At 46.6% G+C, this 23787-nt stretch overlaps 1 long non-coding RNA gene across 7 annotated transcripts; it reads right to left on the bottom strand.

Moving 5' to 3' along the window:
• Positions 1-218: 218 nt before the first annotated feature.
• LOC306644622 lies at positions 219-19047 on the bottom strand. Of its 7 annotated transcripts, none has more exons than XR_013759426.1 (6): positions 18510-19047; positions 11027-11180; positions 9281-9523; positions 9021-9106; positions 8526-8652; positions 6744-7010 (listed from the first exon to the last, which is right to left on the bottom strand). It is a non-coding gene; the product is annotated as an uncharacterized lncRNA (long non-coding RNA). The 7 variants fall into 7 exon arrangements; XR_013759428.1 differs by having other exon boundaries at positions 8526-9106; positions 9281-9356; positions 9441-9523; XR_013759429.1 differs by having other exon boundaries at positions 8526-9106; positions 18510-18600; positions 18759-19047.
• Between the last annotated feature and the right edge of the window lie 4740 nt (positions 19048-23787).

The following is a 23787-nucleotide window of genomic DNA, read 5'->3' as shown; positions in this document are numbered from 1 at the left end:
GACATGTGTAAGAATTTCTCTTGGGTATAAATAAGAGTATTTAGCTGTGGTTGTGGCTCAGTGGTAGAGCACTTGCCTTGCATGTGTAAGGCACTGGGTTCCTTCCTCAGCACCACATTAAAAAATAAATAAAATAAATTTCAGAAAAAGGTAGATAACAATTACCTTAAAAAAAAGAATTTCTAAGAGTCAAATTTATGGGTATGCAATTGTTCAATAGTATAGGATTAATGCCAAATTGTTTTCCAAAGTGGTGATTTAATTTACAACATCCACTATTAATGAATAAGAGATTTCACTACCCAATATTGTGTTCAAAGAATATTGTCTTATTTTTTTGCTAATGAATGGGTATAAGTGGTATATCATTCTGGTCTTGATTTGCATTTCTCTGACTACTGATAAAATTGAGGATTTTTCATCAGTTTATTGGCCATAAATGTTTCCTTTTCTGAGATAGCCTTTTGCCAATTTTTCTACAGAATGACTTCCTTTTTTCTTACTGTTTATAGGTGATACTTCTATATGCTAATTATTGATTGTTTGTTGGCTATATGTGTTACAAATATCTTTGTTTATGGCTTGCATTTTTATTTCTTCTAAGGTGTAATTAATAAACAGAACCAATATTGCTATTTAAGATTATTTTTTATTAATTTTATGAAAACTACTATACCAAACAATTCTATCAAGATTGGAATTGTGATATAATATTATCACTAGGTGTTCTGATTTGCACTATTCAAATTGTTATAAACACTCTGAACTTCAAAATAATGTGAAGTTCACACACTTTCTTTTTAAAATTGCAGTAACTGCCAGGTTCAGTGGTCCACACCTGCAATCCCAGCAACTTGGGAGGCTGAGGCAAGAGAATCACAAGTTCAAGGCCACCTTTGGCAATTTAGTGAGGCCCTATTTCAAAATAAAATAAAAAATGGGGCTGGAGACGTAGCTCAGAGGTAAAGCACCCCTAGGTTACATTCTATTATTAGTACTACAATAAAACAAAACAAAACAAAATAAAACTGCTTTAACTAAGATAGACATGGTGGCCACACCTGTAATCTCAGCTACTCAGGAGGCTAGGCAGGAGGATTCCAAGTTCAAGACCAACCTAGACAATCCTGACTCAAAATAAAATTTAAAGGGTTGATTATTTAAATTTAAATTTAAAGGGGATATGGGGATAGGAAGGATAGTAGAATGAATCAGATATTATTACTCTATGTACATATATAACTATATGACCAGTGGGATTCTACATCATGTACAACCAGAAGAATAAGAAATTACACTCCATTTGTATATGATGTATCAAAGTGCATTCTACTATCATGTATAGTTAATTAACAAATTTTTAAAATTTTAAAAAAGGGTTGGGGATGTAGCTCAGTGGTAGAGCACTTGTCTAGTATGTGTGAGGTCCTGAGTTCAGTCACCAGCATTGTTAGTTTTCAATTTATTCCCATATTTTACTATTTGAAAGTTCTTGGTTATGTTTTTGTGTTCATAATTAGCAGCTTTCAAATTTTGATAGCATTTTACTCATGAAATGTTAAATATACATACACTTCAACTGACTTAAGATATAAATGATACTGAAGTAGATATTTGGCTATTTAGCCTTCTAAGGACTTGGGTCAAGCAGTTACAGCTGAATAGCAGATGTGAACTAAATACCAAATCTGCAGGTTAACTTCAGTAACATCCCCAAGGTGAAATTATTTCATATTGTAAATCATAAAATATTTTTATATAGACTTCTCCATATATTTTCATAGATAGTATCTAGAATGGAGAGGAAATGTCCAGGTGAAGTTGGTTGTTTTGGGGTAGTGGCATTTGGGGCAACTAAAAGAAAAATTTCTATACTGGCTGGTGAACCTGGAATGCTTTACCACTGAGCTACATCCGCAGCCCTTTTTGCCTTTTATTTTGATACAGGACCTTGCTAAGTTTTTGAAAGTCTCGCTCAGTTTCTGAGGCTAGCCTTGAACTTGGGATCTTCCTGCCACAGCCTTCTGAGTCACTGAGATTACAGGCATGCACCAACATGCCCAGCACCTTCCTTGTTTTTCAGCTAACTTTCCTTATTAATCTTGTCATTTGGCTGGTGTACCTCCCCTGGTGGTTATTTTAGGGCGGATACATGAGCAGTTGCGCTAGATATTCTCCATCTGCCCAGTTGGTCCCTTTCCATCTTTTTCCAACCTGGTCTGTATTGTGTACTTGCGCGTGCGCGCGCACACACACACATACACACACGCACTCACACCTGCCACGACCTTAATGGCTCACATCAATTGTCCCTGCTTCCTAAAGCATCCAGTCCAGAATTGGCCTTTCCTTCCCTAATCTCCTCAGAATCATCCAACACAAACACACAAACACAAACGCGCCTCTGAGGCGCATTCTCCCTTCTGCAAGACAGAGAAACCTGATTTTTATTAATTACAGGTGTGCTTCTGGTGGTCTTCTGCTGACTGATATTGACATTCTACACAAACTCCTTCTTCCTGAATCGGTGGCCAAAGAAAAGAAAACTGCAAATAAAAAGCTGAGTATTATTATGCTCGAGCTGTAACTAAATCCACAAGCCAAGAATCCAGATACATCCAATTGAGTATTTCCAAAAAACAAACCAAAACAACATCAGGTGGCAGCTGCCCAAACCTTGATTATCCCTGGAGCAGCCGGAATGAAGAGTCTTCCCAAATATCACAGAACAGTTTGGTTTCATTCCTTTCTTACAACATGCCTATGAAAAATGATATTTTCATGCTAACACTGCAATGTCAATTAAATAAAGAATAAAGACTTAGTCTGTTCCCGGCACAAAGACCTGACTCAATAATATCACCCTTAATAATTGGCAGTTATATGATTCTCCCATTTTATCGGGGTATAATTTAGGTACAGTAAAATGTACAGATCAATTTTAAATACATACACCCGCCACGTATTCACCACCAAATCAAGAGTGGAACAACGCCAGCCCTCCAGCAGGCTCTCCCCTGTCCCCTGCAAGTTAGCATCACTCCATGGGTAACCCCACCTGGCCTGTTCCATTGTGGATTAGTTATGCCAGGTTTCAAGCTTTCTAAAATCTTAATTACACAGTGTGTACATTCTTTTGTTGATGTTTGGTTTTGCAGTGCTGGAAATGAAACCAGGGTCTCACGCAACCCATGTTGTTTATTATTAGCACTAGTTCTTTTTATTGCTGTGTAATATTCCATCGTAAGAATTAATCACTCTTATTTACCCATTCTTCTGTTGATGAATATTTGGTCTGTTTCCAGTGTGGGAAACATGAATAAAACTGTTATGGACATTCTGCCTGCCTTCAGGTAGACAGAAGCTCTCATTTTTTTGACAATCTAACTAGAAGTGGAATTGTTGGTCATAGAATACTTGCTTTAGTAAATAACTGCAGAAGATTTCCAGAGTGGTTGTACCAATTTGTATTCTCAACAGCAATGTAAGAGAGTTTGTGTTTTTCCTCATCCTTGATGTTGAGATATGTGATTTTTGTTGTTTCATTCTTATTTTTTCACATAGAGGTGAATCAACCTACCAGTGCAGAGCACACCAAGAGAAAAATCATATTCCCAATAAAATACATATCCAACCATCCAGACAGTGGTGACACTTTCATTTGATACAATAAGGTGACAGTGATCTTGATACTGCAATAAATCTGTGTGGCGTCTCATGTACTGTTCCTTATAGACCCAGTGTCTCCTCTTAGAGTCATATCTGACTTTGTTCCCAGGTTTCATGTGAATCCATTGAGAGTGGAATGGTTTTGCTTTTGTTTCTTGGCCAATAATTACTTGATCCCCAAAGTCCTGTGAAAAGATATGGCAAGGATACACACCATGATGGTGGAGAAAAGAAGGAGAGATACACGTGTTTTTTTTTTTTTTTGCGGGGGCAGTACTGGGAATTGAACCCAGGAGCACTTTACCACTGAGTTATATCCCCTGCTCATTTTTTATTTTTTATTTTGAGACAGGATCTTGCTAAGTTGCTTAGGGCTTCACTAAGTTGCTGAGGCTGGCCTCAATTCTGTGATCCTCCTGCTTCAGCCTCCCAAATTGTTACTAATTACAGGCATGAGCCACAGTACCTGACTTATACTTGATTTTTAAAGAACTGAAAGAATGATGGCCTCATCTTTTAATTTGGCAGGGGAGGCTTTTGTATATTAGATAGAGGCATAATATAAAATAAGAGAGGTCTGACTACTTGTACAGATGAGCATAATAAAATAAAAATGATTTCTCTAAATTCTGTCTTACATTAGAGTTTAAAATATATTTGATTAAAATTTTGATGATTTCTTCTGGAGGCAAAAGATGGATAACACTGAGTGTTGGAAAGAATGTTTTAAGACAACGGGTGTTAGCAGTGGCATGCTGGGAATTATTTAACATCTAGCTCTCTAAGAAAGAAGAGTTGGCGAGGATGTGGGGAAAAAGGTACACTCATACATTGCTGGTGGGGTTGCAAATTAGTGCAGCCACTCTGGAAAGCAGTATGGAGATTCCTCAGAAAGCTTGGAATGGAACCACCATTTGACCCAGCTATCCCACTCCTTGGCCTATACCCAAAGGACTTAAAATCAGCATACTACAGAGATACAGCCACATCAAGTTCATAGCTGCTCAATTCACCATAGCCAGATTGTGGAACCAACCTAGATGTCCTTCAATTGATGAATGGATAAAGAAACTGTGGCATATATATACAATGGAATATTGCTCCGCCATGAAGAATGATAAAATTATGGCATTTGCAGGCAAATGGATGAAATTGGAGAATATCATGCTAAGTGAGATAAGCCAATCTCAAAAAACTAAAGGACGAATGATCTCGCTGATAAGCGGATGAGGACATATAATGGGGGGTAAGAGGAGTTAGCGTTAGGGTTAGGGTTAGGTTTAGGGTTAGGGATAAGGAGGGTGGTAAGAATGGAGGAAGGAAAGACTGTATAGAGGGAAAAGAGGGGTGGGAGGGGTGAGGGGGAAGGGAAAAAAATAACAGAATGAATCAAACAACATTGCCCTATGTAAATTCATGATTACACAAATGGTATGCCTTGACTCCATGTACAAATAGAGAAGCAACATGTATCCCATTTGTTTAAATAATTAAAAAAAAAAAAGAGAGAAGAACTCTGATTTGTAGATGTTGCCAATTTCTGAGGTGTAAATATTTTACCATTGCTGAACTGCCGCGGATTGCTGATGGGAGTGTAAATTGGTACAACCACTTTATAAAATCATCTCAGCCAGTTACGATGGTGCACACCTATAATCCCACCTACTCTGGAGGCTGAGGGGGGAGGATCACAAGTTCAAGGTCAGCCTCAACAACTTAGTGAGGCTCTAAGCTCTGTCCTAAAACACAAAATAAAAAGGGCTGGGGATGTGGCTGGGTAGTGAAGTGCCCCTGGGTTCAATTCACAGTACAAAAAAAGTCAGCGAGTGGTTATCTAGAGGGTAGCAGTGGGGAGTGGCACAGGGAGGCTTCTTCCTATTATCATCATGATCTGAATGACATGTCCAAATGGTCCAAATGTTTATGTTGAGGCCCTCATTCCCAAGGGGAGGTATTAGGAGGTGGAGCCACTGGGAGGTAATGGGGTTTAGAGGGGTCCTGAGAGCAGATCCCTCATGAGGTCTTGCTCACTCGCAATCCCGGCCATTTGAAGACACTGTGAGAAGCTGGTCCTCTGCAAGCCAAGAAGAGAGCCCTCAGCAGAACCCAACCCTCCCAGCACCTTGATCTTGGATTTCCCAGCCTCCAGAACTGTGAGAAATAAATGTCTGTTGTTTAAGCCGCCACGTCTAAGGTATTTTGTCGTAGCAGCCCTAGCAGACTAAGACACTTATGTTTATACAAGTTGTAATGATGCATAACACTTATGATTAATGCATTTTCTGCATGAATTATTTTCTTCAATAAAGTTCATTAAACTAATGTATTTGTGTATTATTTGCACACAAAAGACCTTATATTATCAGAATAGATCAACTTTTCAACATGGCTAATCGGTAGATAAATTTTACTGTGATTCATAAATTAAACACATTATACCTTGGTCCATCAACCATACAGAAAATCCTGCCAAGAGAAATTTAGGTTAACAATAAAGCAATTCATTTGTGTACTTGGAGAAGCCATCTAAGCCACAGAAGATATTTTCTAAAACCCAAAGATTAAATTTTAACCAGCTTTAAATCTAATCATTTCAAAGAAAGTCTCAGGCTCCAAACACATTTTAAGACAAAAAAATTTACCTTTAAGAAGACACTCTAACTCATCTGTTCTTATCTTCCTTCTCCCAACCTCCCTCTCTTCCCCCATTCTGAGAAAAACACCCTTTGATCACACTGAGGGTGCCATATCTCTTGGTCCGCTCTATTTTGGGTGAGTCATGAGATTAGAGTATTTCTCATCTTAATTAGACATCAGAATTCCCCCTTGTGCCTCTGATTCTGTTTGGAAGTCATTGGCTGTGCCTTCTTTTCTTACTTAAGCCACCTCACTTAAGTCTCCTTCAAGGGGTTGGGGATGTTCCCGTATATGCAGCTTTTGGTTTTCACACATTTTAGTATTTCTGGACTACTGCCATCAGCTACCCACGGAGTAGTTTTCCTCTACAACTATTTCCCTGATTTCTGTATGGAGAAGAGAGAAGCCACAGAGCCCCCAACACACACATAACATGCACACACACACACACAACGTTTTCTTCTGGGCATGCTTTAAGAACATTCTAGATGCCAAACCTCTAGTAAATTGTCTTCCCTTTGAATAGGTTCAACCGACTTTAATCTACTACATCCGAAAACTGATATTGTATAAATTCCCAATGTGTCCATGAGAGGGCACTATAATCCCACTTCTAACAAATTGGTTGCAGATTGGCTTCTGTGACTTCCAGTGGAATCCTCCTCTTCCTGCCCACATTTCTAATTATGCCTTACACCAGCCACCTAAGAAGGAAGTAAGGTAAGGTACCACGAGTAAGGAAGGAAGTAGCACCCTATCCATCCCCGATTCTCGTGCCCCTGGCCACAGGGCAGGATACTCTCACGATCCAGGCATTCTTTCTCTCAAGATGGATGGGACCCGTGGCAGATGTGCTATTGGTGAAGTTGATTTGACCATGCTGGATCCCTGGCAATGCTCCAGAGCAAGTCAAAGGGTTGAGTTGGGTCTTGGGTCATCATCCAAATCTTAAAGACTTGTCAGTCATGCCAGCCCCACCTCATGACCTGGCTGGGTCCTGTCTGACTTAGTTCTTCTCCTGATACCACCACCTCTCTCCCTCCTTCTTCCCGCCTCCTCCCTCCCCAGCCTCACTACCCTCCCCACCAGAACCAACTCATATTGTTCTAGCTCCACAAGGTTGTTTTATCAGAAGTCACCACTAATCTTTCATTAGCCCATTCAGGGGAATGGAATGGTGGCTTAATGCTATTAGCACAACTGCTTTATCTTAGAAAAACAAAAATGTGCAATCCTTTCTAATGAAAACATTGCTATGACTGAGATTTGCTAACTAATACATTACTTCCTGTTACACATTATAAAATCAAAGCCAGCATAATATCTAAGCATGAATATATTCAAGAGGCAGCTGTGGCCCAGTGTTGAGGACACATACTTCTAAGCCAGGCTGCATCAGATCAAATCCTGGGTTTGCTATTTACCAGACCTGGGCAAGTTTCTTAACCTCTGCATAAAAATTACCTTAGCTGTTAAAAACTAGGAAAGCAATAGTTTAGGTTGAGTATCCCTTAGTGTTTGGGATTTGGGATTTTTTTCAGATTTTGAAATATTTGAATATACATAATGAGATATACTGGGCTTGTATCCAAGTCTAAACACAAAATTAATTTATGTTTCATGTATGAGACAGGCACACAGCCTGAAGATCAGTTTTATATACCATACAGTGTGCCTGCATTTGGCTGTTACATGAGGTCAAGTGTGACATTCACCACTTATGGCACCATGTCAACCCTCAAGTAATTTCGGATTTTGGAACTTTTTGGATTTCATACTTTTGGGTTAGGGATGGGCAACCTGTATCTACTTCATGGGATTATTGTGAACTTTAGATGAGAATATATCATTAACACGTAAGGTACAGATGGATACAACATCGTGCCTATAGTCCCAGCTACTTAGAAGGCTGAGGCAGGAGGACACTGGAGCCCAAGAGCTCAAGGCCAACCTGGACAACATACTAAGACCCCATCTCGAAAAAAAAAAGAAGCGCTTAGAGTTGATGTGGTACTAGTAAGTACCTAATAAATGTAGCTATTAGCGTTATTATTATGCTCCAACAAATCTTGTGGAAAATTCCCCCATATGGGCTGACTCTTGTCTTCTTTTTCTTATATTCCGACATAAGATTATCCTAAGTAGAATATTAAAAAATCATGTCCATGCACAAGACTGGAGACAACGAATTACGTAAGAAGCATCTGGAGGACACAAACCTGCGCCGTGTTAGTTCGTGATGGCATTGAGTTAGAAGCCACTTGGTACAGGGCGACTGTGTGGTGGGTGAGTGGTGGGTGAGTGTCTGGAGAACACGGGATTGTGAACTGCTGTGGGAAACACAGTCTGGATGGAAACGGGTTCAAGGTGAGTTTAACTGGGGTAAAACCAGTTTGGAATAACAAGGGCTATGTGTAAAGGTGAACTGAGGGAGGGTGTGAATGACATAGGGTTTTGGATAAGACAAGGTCTGTATAAAACCAAATCTGTGTGACAATGGTGTCAGGCAGGAGTGTGCTGGTAACTGCTTACCTGCTGTCTCTCCAAGAAAAAAAGAAAAGGAAGAAGAATGAAACCCTGATGTGGAGTATTTCCAAATTCTGTGGCATAAACACTTCGGCATGATTTCAAGGCTACCAATGTGATACCACAAGGGATCACTGAGGAAGGTTGGAGAAAAGGGGAAGAGCGTCTGGGACTACACATTGACACACCGACATTCCAGGCTTGGCTGAAGGGAAGAGGCCAGCGGAGACGAGGAGCTGCTGCCAGAGGGAAGGAGAAAAATCAAACAGCTGTGCTGTCAAAAAAAAACAGAGGAGAGAGTTAGGAGAAGGGGACTAGCCCACAGGGCGGCCCGCTGCGGAGATTAGCCACCCTGCCACATGGTGTCACCCACAGTTCTGTTGGATCAGACGCTGTGTCAACCCAAGTTTCCCCACAGTCGCTGGGCAGGGCCATCCAGCATCTTTACCTGCTCATCATTCTGATAACCGCATCCTCCTCCTCCAATTGGGTGGTCTGATGAAAATCTCGGAACCCTTGAGAAACTGTGGGCCATCCCATGATCCACGCTCAGTCAATCAGAGCTGATCTTCAGTCCTGAACAGGTACTGAAGCGGGGAAGAGCTTACCTCTTTTCCTCTGGTGTTGCAAAACCAGCAAGATGTAAGACTGGTTTGCCAATGAAGGAGGCCTAGCTGAAGTACTGTAGAAGCTGAAATGAGAAGAGAGAATGTTCAAGTCCCTGCCTCCAAATCCACTCTTCTTCTCTCCAGATATCTGTCACTAAACAGCATGTACCAGGTTCCAGGCACAATTTTAAATGCTTTACAAGCATAGGTTCAGTGTCCTCCAGATGCTTCTTACGTAATCCGTTATAATATCCTTAGATGGGTACTACACAGGTACTCCCTGTTAGGGATGAAGAAATTTGCCCATGGCCATGCGGTGCAAATACTGGGGGTTTGCCCTATTTAAAATGGATAATTTTTTGATGTTTGGCCTGTGCATTGTAGGATGTCAAACAGCATCTCTGCCTCTACCCAGTAGATGCTAGTAGTAACACACCTTCCCTCAGATGTTACAACCAAAAATATCTCCAGATATAACCATATGGATGGGGGTAGGGGTGAGGGGCTCAAAACTGCCCCAGTTGAGAACTCCTGCTGCCGTTCTGCTGCCTCCAAATTCTTTTTGAGTTGCTATCATTGAGTCATTCAGATAATCCTGTATTAGCCACAACTCAGGGTCACCCAATATGTAGGTCAAATACAAATAACCCAATGTTCCTCAAACCCTGGCTCAGCTACAACATAGTGCCACCTAGATCCTGTGTTGTCTAAAACCCAGCATCGCCTTACAAATCTGTGTCCCCATGACTTTCCATCTACCACTGTTCTGTCATTGAGATTTGTGTGACCCCATTCTCCAATGGTGTCCATGCCTTCTGTCACTAGCAACAGCTTCCCAGAGTCAGGATCACAGAACTGTTGGCAGAGACAGGAAGACAGAAATCCAGATGCACATACACAAAGGGAGGGAGAGGAAGCATGCACACAAACACAGGATTCAGAGGAGAGGCAGAGACCTGACTCCCCACAGCCACCACTGGTTATGCTAAATGTGTCACTGGAGACCCACCAAGTTCCCTAAGCCATGCCTAGTGCCTTCAGGCCCCCCTTCCCTACCTCTGGATTAGACCTGGGGGTAGAGAAGCTAGACTCTGAGGGTAAGGAGCTTAGACACAACGTGACGGCTAATCACCCACATAAGGCCTCTGTCTAGGTCACCGGCCCTTTAGCGCCCCCATCTCCACCCACACCAGTCACTCCTCTGTTCCTTCCATCAGGTACCACATAGACAAAATCCCAACCCTAGAACATGCCAGGCCCACAGTCTAGGTGGGCAGATGAATAAGTCCAAAGCCTTCCAGACTTCCCTCTAGCTCACCTGCCAGAATGTCAGGAGGCGACACCCACCAGCGTCTAGTGTATTGGTGGGAGTTAGAGGTCTGGGCACAAAAAGCTTGAGTTTTCCACTAATTATCCCAGGAAAAATTCGCCTGAGATCAGAGAAATACTTTCCCTGAGTTAAGAGACATGGTGCAGGCAACTGTCCTTCCTCAGTTGGACAGTCCAGTCTACAAAGGCCCCCAAGGGTTACCAAAATTCGGCCATATATTTGGGGGTAATAAAAGATTTTAAGGAGACCCACTCACCAGCTCAAGCTGGCCTGGCATGGTTGCCATGGGGATGCCCCAGTTGCTCCAGAGGCGTCTGCTGGTCCTCCAAGGGGGTGGTGGCCAAGGCAGTCGTTCTTCACATCGAGGCGGGTTGAGGTTAGAGGTCAGTACTGGCTGGGAACATTCCTGTCTGGGAACATGGCTGAGGGGTGAGATCCTGGGGTTCTTCACCATCCTGCCTCCGCCAGCTCACGGAGCTTTAACAGGATTTAAAGACACATTTAATTTTTACTTATAAAGAGGGTTTAAGGTCACTTCCATTTCTATAGGTTTCCCTCATCTCTCTGAAATTGGGTTTTCTTATCTACAAAATGGAAATAATAATGGTATCTAGCTCATAGAGTCGTGTTAGGATTAAGTGAGAAGATGAAAGTAAATGGTGATGTGCACCTGTTAATTCCAGTGACTCCGGGGGCTGAAACACGAGGATCTCATGTTCAAGGTCAGCCTCAGCAACTTTGCGAGACCCTGTTTCAAAATTTAAAAAATAAAAAGGGCTGGGAATGTAGTTTAATGACACAGTACCCCAGGTTCATTGTCCACCTAAAAAATAAATAAACATCCATAGCTCTCTGCCTTGTAAAAAACAAACATATTATCTATCAAAGGTCTAAGGCAAAACAGAAAATCAAATTTGTGTGTGTGTGTGTGTGTGTGTGTGTGTGTGTGTGTGTGTGTGTTTAAAAATAAATCTCTAACTTAGTGGTTCTCAAACTCTTTGGTCTTGGGACTCCTTTATGCTTTTTAAGGTAATTAAGGATCCAAAGAGTTTTGTTTAAGTGGGTTTTATCTATTAACATTCAATGTATTTGAAGTTAAAATGGAACATTAAAACATGCATTATGCTTAATAACAATAAGAAATTTGTGATACATTAACCAAAAAATATGTATCTCTTCGAAAAATAGCTATTTATTTTCTTTTTCTTATCCTTCTTCTTTTTCCTTTTCTGCTGTGCTGGAATTGAACTGAGAGCTTTGCACATGAATTTTCTAAAACTAAAGTTTTAGTAAAAACAGTGACATCATCTACACTTTTGCAAATTTCCTTAATGTCTGGCTTGATTAAAGACGGCTAGATTCTCACGGCTGCGCCTGCATGCAGACTATTGCAACATATTGTTTGGGGTGAAGTACGTAAAGGAAACTCAACTTCATTGTGTACGAAGATGGAAATGGAAGAAGTATTTAATAGCCTTTTCAGTTAATTGTGGCTATTCTTGGCTATTACAGCAAAAGTAGAGAGGGTAGGGTTTTTTTGTTTTTGTGGGGTGAGGCACTAAGGATTGAACCCAAAGGTGCTTTACTCCTCAGCTACATCCCCAGCCTTTTTATTTTTATTTTTTTTATTTTAAGACACAGTCTAAGTTTATGAGGCTGGCCTCAAACTTGTCATCCTCCTGCCTCAGCCTCCCAAGTAGCTGGGATTACAGGTATGAGCCACTATGCCCAGTCAGTTTGGACTTTTCATACTCTGTTATTAAAACCCATTGGTCTAGGTTTGGGATGTGCCTCAGTAGTTGAGCACTTGCCTCACATGCATGAGGCCATGGGTTCAATCCTCAGCACTGGAAACGAAAAAGAAAAGAAAATCCACTGCCCTAGCCTGTAATCCCAGCTACTGGGGAGATTAAGGAAGGAGCATTGCAAATTTGAGGTCAGTCTTGGCAATTTAGCAAGACTCTGCCTCAAAATAAAAAAATAAAAGGGCTGGCGGTAGATCTCAGAGATAGAGCCCCTGGGTTCAATCTCTAGTACCAACAACAACAACAAAAAGAAGAAGAAGGAAGAGGAGGAGGAGGAGAAGGAGAAGGATGGGGAGGAGGAGGGGGAGGAGGAGGAGGAAAGAAAAAAGAAAGAAAGGAAGAAAGGAAGGAAGGAAGGAAGGAAGGAAGGAAGGAAGGAAGGAAGGAAGGAAGGAAGGAAGGAAGGAAGGAAGGAAGGAAAAGACAAGAAAAAAGAAAAGGTACTAATACAGTGGGTGTGAGCCTTCATCTCTGCTTAGGGGTCAGAAGTTTTACTCACTGTGGCTTTTGTATCACAAATGCAAGTATCAGTGAAGTGAAAATAGCAAATAACAATTTAGTATTATTAGGAAAATAGTTTTTGCCCTGTAAAGGTCTTAGCAATCCCCTGGGATCTATGAACAACATTTTGAGAACTGATGTTCAAATTAAAGAATTAGAATAGCCATATTTACTTTTCTTTTTAAATGACACTTCTTTCTTTAGCTATCACTCAAAGGCATGTGAAATGCTTTCACAAATATCTCATGGAAAAAAATGAGGACCAGCTCCATCTGTGGTACTATTTGCTTTACTTCCTCAAAAAATAAATGGGAGGAGGGGGGAATGAGAACTTGGATGGGCCCATGGGAGTGTGTCAGGCATGTGAAGCCATCCATCATGTGTGTCATGGTGAGCGACACAGTCCTGGGACTGAAAAGGCAAGAGGCGCTGGGAACGCGGGGCCCTCCGTCGCCCTCCCCCACACCAGTCCCACCAGCTACAGAACCTCCACAGCCCAGCCATGGTCAGACCAGACACTCGCAGTCATGGCTAACCTCACACAATTGAGTAACAAGCCCACGCCTGGGCACATTCACCAGTACAATCATACAGGCATCTTGAAGTCACACACAAAAAGACGCAACTCCCAATACCCAATCATATTGTGCCCTAAACCAGTTCTGTCTGATAGTGCGGCTGGAGAATCTCAGTGACTACACGCTCATTCCTAGTGACACTCAAACTATCAGTGTGGCTCATGTGTAAAGCGACTCCTGAGTCAAGCGCTGTGTTTAAACACACGCCTGAGCAGCCTGCATACTTTGCGGAGGGTAAGAGCATGGGTTTTGAAGACAAGGCAACCTGGGTTCAAGTTCAATCACTAATTAGTTGGTGATTATTTCACCTGCCTCGCCCTAGTTCTAGAAAATGAACATAAATCCTACCTTGTACATTTTTTGTAAGGATGACAGAAACTAACCGGAGAAGTGACACCACCTCTGACCCTGAGGATCCAGCTATAACTGCCATGTATGGCATTTGTCACCAGATGGCACCATGGCTCCAAGGTGTTTGTGGGGTTGCTGGAAGAAAATACACTAGAAAGTCCAGGATTCCTGAGGAGTCTGGGGGCGAGTGCAGACTGGTTAGGAGTGGGCATGTGTCTGGGGCTGTGACACCTGTGGAAATGCCAGTTGCCCCAGGCCACCCCAGTGTGCTGCTGCTGGGCACGGTGGGCATGGCCCAGGGAAGATCCTGATCTGGAAGGATGAGTACTTCTCCCACACAAGTCCCCTTCTGTGGGCATTTCACACATGTTAAACCCTTTAACCCACACACAGTACCAGGGCTGATGGCCACTGCCACTGCTGACTATCCAGAGAGGAAAGTGGAGGAGATCAGGTCCCAGTTTCACAGGTGTTCAGAAGATCCAGGGAAGGAAGGCAGCCTGGCTTCAGAGTCTGTGCCCAATGAATGGCCACCCACGTGCTCTCACGGTGACCCCTGCCTCCTCTTCTTGGTGTTCTGCCAGCACGCTCTAACCCTGCTGTCTTCCCTGGAGCTCAGCCAGCCCCAGCTGGCCCTTTCTCCTCTTCTAGCCTGCTCCCCACCTGTCCCTGCACCAGGCCATGGTAAGAGGCTTATCAGAAGTCTGTGGGAAACAGATAAGGCAGGGCCCACCCAGGGGTTTATCCAGCCCTGCCATCCCAGCTGCTGGGAGGGTGGGGAGCTGCCAGCAGATGGAACCCCACCCACCTACACAACAGGCTACTTCCTCACTCTGGTATCGCCAGAGTCATAACTCCTTATGATGTCATCATTTGTAGTGACATCATTTTTGTCCCCCTTTTCAAGTCCAAAAAAGTTACTCAGACAGAAATTGGAAAAGTGGAGTCAGAAAGAAGCCTTACCCAGGCTCCAGGTCAGTGGCTGGACTGGGAGGAGGGGGTGGTGTCACGGGATCCTCCCCAGGGCAAATGACTATTTTTGGTGTTAGCTGCTCCACTTATAGCTGCCCCTCTTCCTGTCCTCCCAATCCAAAGAGGCTCTGGGTCCAGCGGGGGCAGGGACCATAGGAGAAATCACCACAGGGCAGGGTGGCTCTGGGGTCAGCCTCGGGACTGGAACCAGCCTGTCCTTCCCACAGGGAAACCAGACACTCAATACCTGAGTGTCTGAGGCAAAGCAAGGCCTTATATCCCATCTCTTGGAATAGCAGTGAGGAGGGAGAATAGTTAGGATTGCCAGACCCCTGGACAGCCAGGCTGGCTCTGACAGTCACGTGCATCAACCTGCTGACTTTACACTCACAGCCTCACACCACACCACCACATACCAACAGCCGTGCCCTTGGCCACACAGGGGCCCCAGACAGCCATATGCCAAGCCACACCAACACTCTAACACAGACACATCGTTAACCAGCCATATGTGAGAGTAAGAGTCCCTTCTCTCCCATGGCTATATTCCTGGAGAATTCCTAGCACATGGTAGATACGCACAAGTATTTGACAAGTGGACACTGAATTACATTGATTCTGTGACCAGGTAGGGTCAGAGGATAAGCCATCCTTCCTGCAGTCTCTCTTGACCTCTTCAGACCCAGGATTAGAGCAACAGGGAAGCCATGCTACTTCTGCCAGTAGCACCTTGGCCAGCTTTAGTCATGGCCACTCTCCAGATCATACCAGTCACTGAAAGGACTTGATCATGCAGGGACCCCCCCACACACCTCTTTTCCAGTGAATTGGGACCCTGGAGCTCTGAGCGTTGGATGTTATTAGGAGCACTGGTTGTAGAGATGTTGAGGACCTTGGGCATCAGATCCCTGGGGGTTGGGCACTGGGAACTCTGGATATTGGGAACTCTGGGTTTTGAGTTCTCTACAAGGTTGGGAATTCTGGTACTATTGGCACTGGAAATTCTGGACCTTGAGAACCTAGATATTTAGGAATCTGAGCACTGACTGCCCTAGACATTGGGCCTGTCTTGTGTCAAGTTCAAAGTCAGTGCTTCTTATCCGTATGCCCGATTTTACCTGGAGCCATGGGGTACAGCCTGGATTAGTGCCAGTAGTGGGAGACAAAATGGCCTGAGAGATATATGGACTTCAGAGACAACTCTTAGTTCTGGAGCTGATCAAAGTCACCGCCTTGCCTTGGTCAGGGCAGGGAAGGTGTTAGGCACTGACCACTGGACTCCAGAGTCAAGAGAGAAAGAATTCGAGAACAGTTCCCAACAGTATTTCCCACCAGCTGAGGCTGGGACCCCAAGGAGGTGGAGATCACTGCTCAGGCCAAGTTCTAATTCAAAGCAAAGAACACCCTACTCCAACTTCTCAGCAGGGTGCTCAGCACCCCTCCACCAAGATGCCTGGTGCTGCCACTCCTACGATGCCCTCAGAAGTGTCTCAGATCTGGCATTGTCCCTATTCCCACCAGACACTCACCTCAGCTGACTCTGAACATCCCAACACAAAGGTCTTGATCCTGCTGGCTGATGACAAATGAGGAACCCAGCCAGCACCAGGGGATCCAATGCTGGGCACAGCCCTCCTAGGAAATAGCACTGTAACCTGAGGCTCCTGAGACACGCCTCAGCCCGCTGCCAGGGTGGGGCCCAGCCGGCTGCCTGCCCTCCTGCTGCCCTGCCCAGACCTCCCATCCTGCAGGCAGCAGGCAGGCTGGGTCGTCTGACCCCATCAGTTCTGTCTTTTAGTTTGATCCCCCTCCTTTCCCACAGTGGTCCTGGTGACCATGCTCTTCCTTTCCTGCGGGCCAGCTGCCCAGGGCGGGGAGCTCACAGTCAGGCACAAAGGCCATCCTGGCTCTGGCCTGGGCTAGGCCCAGACCTGCCTCCCCTGAGACCTTATTCTGATTGGATAAAAACAGGCGCTCTAGTTCCTGTCTTGTGGAGATGACGTTCCAAATCAGAATCTTTCTCAAGACTCTCCTCAGGACTCTCTCAATATGTGGTTGCCTGAAGCTCTTCATGTATCAAGGTGAGTAAAATGCACATTCCTTAATCTATATATGTAGATATACTTCGGATTGTTTCACTATTAGCCTAGCAAAACTCTCATGGTCAATGTCTCCAACTTCCCCAAATACCCCAAGACAATCTTCTCTTTCCCCCACCCCAGAGACTACAAAGTGCTAGGTTACCTCCCTGCCCCTAAGTGAATCCCAAATCTTGGTGTTAGAACCTCTGAGCACATGTTTTTCTTCTCTTTCGCCAACCTCCATGGGCCCTACCTGCAGGGCTGTAAGCCATCCTGGGGTCTGGCTCTCAGCATCCTGCACCTGCCTCCTTTCATATAGATTCCTTAAGGGGGAGGGAAGGCCCACTTGCCTGGACCATGAAAATTCTCAAAACCTTAGCTGAGGGTTCTCAGAACCTCCTCAGTGCCTTCTTCTGGACTTACCCCATCCTAGTTTGTGGCTTTGAGGGAGAAGAAGGAGGAGGGAGGTCTCTCCTGTCCCACTCATACCCTTCCTTATCCCTTACTCTACTAGGAACTTTTTCCAGCAGCCTCCACTCTACTTTTCCTGGGCGGGAACCCTTTTTGACAATCTAGAGAGAAGGCAGAAGGCAGGGAGGAGAGACCAGAAACAATTTGTGGTAGGAGTTAAGTGTTGGCAGAGAAGATGAGGAGGGCTTGGATCTGATCTGCCCAGCCCCAGAAGTTGGGCACACATACCTACACACACCTGTTGCAGCGCTCACAGTCATTCTTCCAGCATGACAAGCACACAGAGGCAGAGACCACAGACTCAAAGACTACTCAGGTAGAGGTGTGTTTGCACATAAGCATGCATACACACACAAAACACCTGCAATTGCTCACAGGAAAATACAAACCCCAAACCTGCTAGATCTGCTAGGTTGGGGACAAAGTAAAAAGAACCTAAGTGTCTTTCCAGATTTGATCAAGTCTTCAGTGTCAATAGGTTGTAAGTCTCATAGGGTACAGAACAATTTTTATATCCTAGCCCAGGCCCTGAGAGGGGGAGGGGAGAACTGTGGATGGACTATGTGTGCCTGAGAAGCTGCAGAAAGCTTCTGGCTAGACACCTGTTATCTTGCTCAGCACCTCTGATTTTAATTCAATAAACTGGAATCTCAGTCATCAGTTGATTTTATGTGTCTGACATGTGTGCATCAGATTTTTAGAGGCTCATTGTCTCCAAAGGAAAAAATAAAACCAGTTTCCTGGCCAGACAATGGTGAGGACATGGTACAGATTGGAGTTCTTCTCTCCAGACTAGAGCCTTCCCTGAACAGATGCTCCTCTCAGACTAGGGCAACAACAGTTCCTCTGATGCTAGTAACTGGCCCCTTTCCCTCATACAGGCTGGTGACTCTCTCAAGGTAAGCAAACTTTGAGAGAGGGTTTCATTCCAAACGCCTGAGCACCACTGGCCTGCTTAGAGGAATGCACTTCATACATACCTGCATGCGTTTCCTTAGCTCACCCTTTTTGGTAGGGAAGGAAACTGAGGCTCGGCAAAGCATCTTTTGGCAGAGACTCCTTGAACAGGGACTGGAACCCAGGTTTGTTTTTCCGCCGAGGGAGGAGGAAGCACAGGTAGATGTGCAGTCCCTGTAGCACCACCGCCAGAGTAGGGCTGACCAAACCAGTGTCGAAAGAAAGTTTCTGGAGAAATGACCCTCCAGTTTCAAGTAGGACCCAGGCCTTACCCAGCTGTGCCTATAGTCTCTAGCGGGTTGCTCCTAAGGGAACGGAATTTGCTCGGACGTCTCTCCACGGGGAACGCAGGCGCAGAAGACCAGAGGGGCCTGGCGGGCTAACTGCAGCCCCAGTCCCCCAAAGTGCCCCAGGCCTTTTGGCTTCATTCCAGCCTAGCCCGAAGGGGACGACATCTGCTTTTTCCAAGGGCCCCAGCTGGAGGGCAGCGAGGTATGAGCGGAGAAGGGGTCTCCATTGCGGAGCCCCACTCCCAGGGGTTCGTGGGGATCAATCATCTGAAAGCTGGAGTGACTTGTAATTTTATTCCCTGGGAGGAGGAGCCTGAGAAGTCGGCACGCGGGAGGGGATGGGACGGGGGAAGGGGGGGAGCGGCCAGGGGAGCTGCTCAGGGAGGGGAGGGACTTGGCTAGGTCTCCCAAGCCTTCTCCACTCTCCAAACTTTCACCAAACTCTTAGCCCCCGCCTCCCCGAAACCAAAACACAACAAGCTCTGGAGGAGCTGCGAACAGCGCGGCGGGGCGGGCGGACTCGCGGCGGCACAGAGCCTCGGGAGGCTGATGCAACTTTCCCTTTAAGAAAGCCACCTGGGCGCACCGCGGTGCGGACCCAGCACGCCTGGGCCGGGGGCTGCAGCATGGTAAGGGGGCTGAGGGAAGGGGCGCTGCGGCCCGCTCCTCGGTCTGTCCTGCTGGCGGTCTGAGCGGTTGATGGCTTTGCGGGGCTGAGCCCCGGGACCAGCGTGTGCGTGTGGTGTGTGTGTTGTGTGTGATCGCGCATGCATGCGGGCATCTGTGGGTAAGAGTGTGGGTGCACGCACCAGGATGTCTGTCTCGCCGCAAAGGTCGGGGTAGGTGCGCGCGTCTGGGTGTCACCGCTGTCACCAAGGAGCTGAAGCAGCGGGAACGGGGGGGCACTCTCGGAAGGGGGGCGCTGCGTGCCGACGCCGGCTTGGTCGGGGGCGGCAGGCTCGGGGCTGTGCGGGTAGCGCCGGAACCAAAGCGTGTCACGGTCCGTCTGGGGCGCCAGTGGGTCTGCGCTGGGGGCCGGGAAGCCGCGGGCAAGGTCTGGCCCCGCATGCCGGCTCTAGCACTATCTCTTTTCGCCGCCTGCCGGCCTGGCTGCCTATCTGGCCGCTCCAGCCCGCCGGCCTCCCTATCTGCCAGCCCACTCGCCCGCCGGGTGCCGGTTCCCGCGCGCCCGCGGTCTGGAAAGCTGTGAGGGACAGTCCCAGCGCCCTCGGGCTCTTTTTGTCCCCGGGCTCTTTTTGTGGCCGCGGCTTCGGGAAGGGACTGCAGGCGGGGAATTCTTTTGGGGCTGCTACCTTGGAAAAAATCTGCGCCCTCCCCACCCCAGCCCTCATTCCGAGCGCGCCTAGGGCGAGCCCGGGCGACCACAGGTGAGGTCACGGGCCTAGCAGCCCCGGACGCCCACCCCCAGCAGGCGCCCCGCACCCGGCGGCCACTGCCGGGCGGGAGCAGGCGGCGGGGCCGGGACCGGACGGGAGGGGGCTTGCCCGGAGGGCCGGGAGGGGCCGGAGCCGGCCCGGGGGCGGGGCAGGGGGCGGGGACCTCGGCACCCCGGTACTTTTCCACGGCAGGGGCCGGGGGCGGGGCCGCCTCCTCCAAGCCAGCTGAGAGGCCCACACGTGGTGGCTGATGTAACGCCCGCCGCCCCCCACACCTTGCACCCCGATTAAAACGGAACTGGGGCGACCGGGGCGGGGCCGCAGCTCCGAAAGTGACCGCGCCCCTGCCAGCGGGCCCTGGGCCTTGGCGTAGTTGGCCGGCAGCTACTTAAAGGAGCCGTACCCCCATTTCGGGCCTGCTCTACGCAGGCCACGCCCCCTCGCTGATCACTCTTTAAAGGAGCCGCATCTTTCGCCCTGACAGCTCCCTTACAAAGCCCAGGCTACTAGTTGAAGCAAACCCGAGACTGCGACCGCTTGGAGATAAAGGCTGTGGAGGAAGGAGTGGGAAAAGAGAACTTCAGAGGTTAAAGACCCCCAAAGTGAGGCAACAGAAGGTTGGAGAGTAGTGGGTGAGGGGACTGGTTCTAGGAACTAATGGGGAACACTGAGCATGCCCAAGTGTTTCCAAGGACCGCAGAGAAAACGCCCCCTTACTTGTCTACGCGGGGACTGCAGCTGTACCCGCTCTGAGGACACAGAAGAATCACACCTCTGCCCTGGAAGAGCTCTCCAGTTAGTGGGGTAGCCAGACTTGGACTCAAGGAAGGGTGCTGCAACGCTACGTGTGACCAGCATACTAATCAGAGTACGTGGAGTGCTTTAGGGGTACGGTAAAAAGGTTGACAGTAACTGGGAGGACAAAGGAAGGATTCATGCAGACAGTGGCATTGAATCCGGTTTTGAAGATGGGTAGGCTATATACAGGTGAAATGGTGACTGGAGTGTGCAAAGACAGTTAGGTGTGGTGATGCACATCTGTAATCCCAGCTACTCAGAAGGCTGGAATAGGAGGATCTCAAATTCCAGGCCAGCCTTCATACTTAGGGAGGCACTATCTCAAAATTAAATATATATATATATATATATATATATATATATATATATATATATATATTAAAAGGGAGCTGGGGGTATCAGTTGTGGAGCCAGATGCCTGTAATCGCAGTTACTCAGTAGACTGAGGCAGAAGGATTGCAAATTCAAAGCCAGCCTCAACAACTTGAGGTCCTGAGCAACTTAGCAAGACCCTGTCTCTAAATAAAAAATTAAAAGGGTCAGGGGTGTAGCTCAGTGGTAGAGCCCCCCTAAATTCAATCTCCAGGATGAGACAGAGACAGAGACACTGCCATTGCCTGAGCAACAGCATGGAGACAGGAGCCTTCTGGGAATGCCTTATGGGGCACATGGCCACAGGTAGCTGGCCTGGACTCCCAGGCTAAACTAAGACTCTCCAGCTCCCATTGCCCCTCCACAACCTCCGTCCCAGTGAATGGAGATTATGTGTCCTCTTGTATCCTCCTACTAAACTGTGAGGTCCTTGAAGCCAGGGAAGACCTTTCATTCCCAGCAGAGGCTCCAGGGCTTGATCCAGAGGGGTCCTTCAAATTGATCTACACACTATTCCTCTCTTTGGAAGAGAGGAAAGACACCAGCAGTGGGGGTCCTGTGACTGCCCTCTCAGCATCTGCCTTGGGTGGCTCACAAACAGCTCAGAGCCAGCTTGTCCAACCCAGCTCATCCTCTTGCCCCTCCAGACCTGCAGCACCACCAGCATCCTGTGACTAGGACTGGAGCCAGCTTCTTTCCACTGCACTAGCAGAAACCAGAGACCCCTCTTTGTCTCTCCCTGCTCCCTGGAAGTTTAATTCGTCACCAGGTCCCACTGTGTTATCTTCTAGATTTCTCTCAGATCTGGGTACCTTTCTTGTCATCACCTGCCTGATCCAAGCCCCTTCTCTAGCCTTACCCATTCCTAATGAGTTCTACTCTCTCCTGCCAGTCCTTTCTCTCCACACTATACCTAGGGCGATGCTTTCAACATGCACATTCCCGCAATCCTTTCTTCTCCAAGATGATCCTCTGCTTAAAAGCCTTCAGTAGCCATTAATGCTATTAAAATGAAGACCAAACTCCAGACCCCAAAGGCCTCCCCCTGCTTATCTGTCCACCTTCACCTCTTTCCCTGGCTACCTGAGCCCCACCCAACCTCGGAGCCTTCCCACACACTTTCATTTTCTCCAGTCACCACTCCTCTGCCTTTCTATCTCCCCTTTCCCTAATTAACTCCGTCTGGCCCTTAAACATCACTTCCTCAGGGAAGCTTTTCTGACTCTCAGTCATGCTATAGAGCCCCATAAAAGGATCTTTTTTTCATCACACCCTTTATCTCAATCTGTAATTATTTCGTTTGAATCATCAGTTTCATTCTCTCATCCACTGTAAGCTGCGGGAGGGCAGAAACCTTTTGAGTTCTTGGCCTAGCAAAGGTCTGGCCCAGAGCAGACCTGCAATTAGTACTTGTCAAATAAATGAACCTAGTTGTGGCCAAACTTAAATGCCTGCTAAGCAATTTAGGCCATATCCTGTGGCCTATGGAGAACTATCACAGGGAATCAGAACTTTGGGACTTGGAGAGATTAACAGATTGGAGGGGCAGAAAATGTGGAGACCTCGTAGAAACAAAAATTAGGCAGAAACTTCAGAATCTGTGGAATGATTAGCCCTACCTCCCAAACTGAGAAAACTGAGGCTCAAAGAGGTTAAGCAGGCTGGGAGGGGTGCACACCTAGAATTCCAGCTACTCAGAAGACTAAGGCAGGAGAAGCATAAGTTTAAGATCAACCTCAGAAACTTAGCAAGACCCTACCTCAAAATAAAAAATAAAAAGGGCTGGGGATGTAGCTCCATGATACAGCACTCCTGGGTTCAATTCCCAATACCAAAAAAAAAAAAAAAAAAAAAGCCTGATATTAAGCATCCCTTGGAATCATGTACCTACTTAGTGTGGCAGAGCCAGAATCCAGTTTGGGTGTGGTTGGTCCCCCAGTCAGAGTTGTCAGATTTGCCTTTGCAGGACTGGGAGTAGAACCCAGAGCCTCACACGTGCTAGGCAAGTACTCTACCATTGAGCAAGGCCCCTAACCCCAGATGTCAGGTCTGAAAAGCTCACTCAGGCCCTTGTAGGCCAGGCCTGTAATCTCTCCAAGTCAGTCTCTGGGATAACCTGAATGAGAAGGCTGTGGCTGAAGCCCCACACAGAGTATCCTCAGGTTACTCACCTGACCCACCAGGGCCTCTAATAATGCCATCTGTAGTCATTACTATTACTATCACCATTGTCATCATTACTCCTTGCCTGAAGGGAAAGAGCTTTAAGGAAGTCAAATTCAGCTAGAGTTTTCAGCAAGGGAGTGGATTCAGGGGTACAGTGATTGAGGAATATAAGGGCGTACCCTCTTAGGACAGCCCTCTCTGCTTCCAGCTGCCTCCAGAATACTGAATCCATGAGCGGGACCTCTTTAGGAGACACTTTGAGAGGCGGAGGCCAGCCT

Source organism: Sciurus vulgaris, assembly GCF_902686455.1.
Source record: "Sciurus vulgaris genome assembly, chromosome: 1".
Classification (NCBI taxonomy): Eukaryota; Metazoa; Chordata; class Mammalia; order Rodentia; family Sciuridae; genus Sciurus; species Sciurus vulgaris.
The sequence above is the reverse complement of the archived record's forward strand: the minus strand, read 5'-3'. Positions and strand labels throughout refer to the sequence as shown.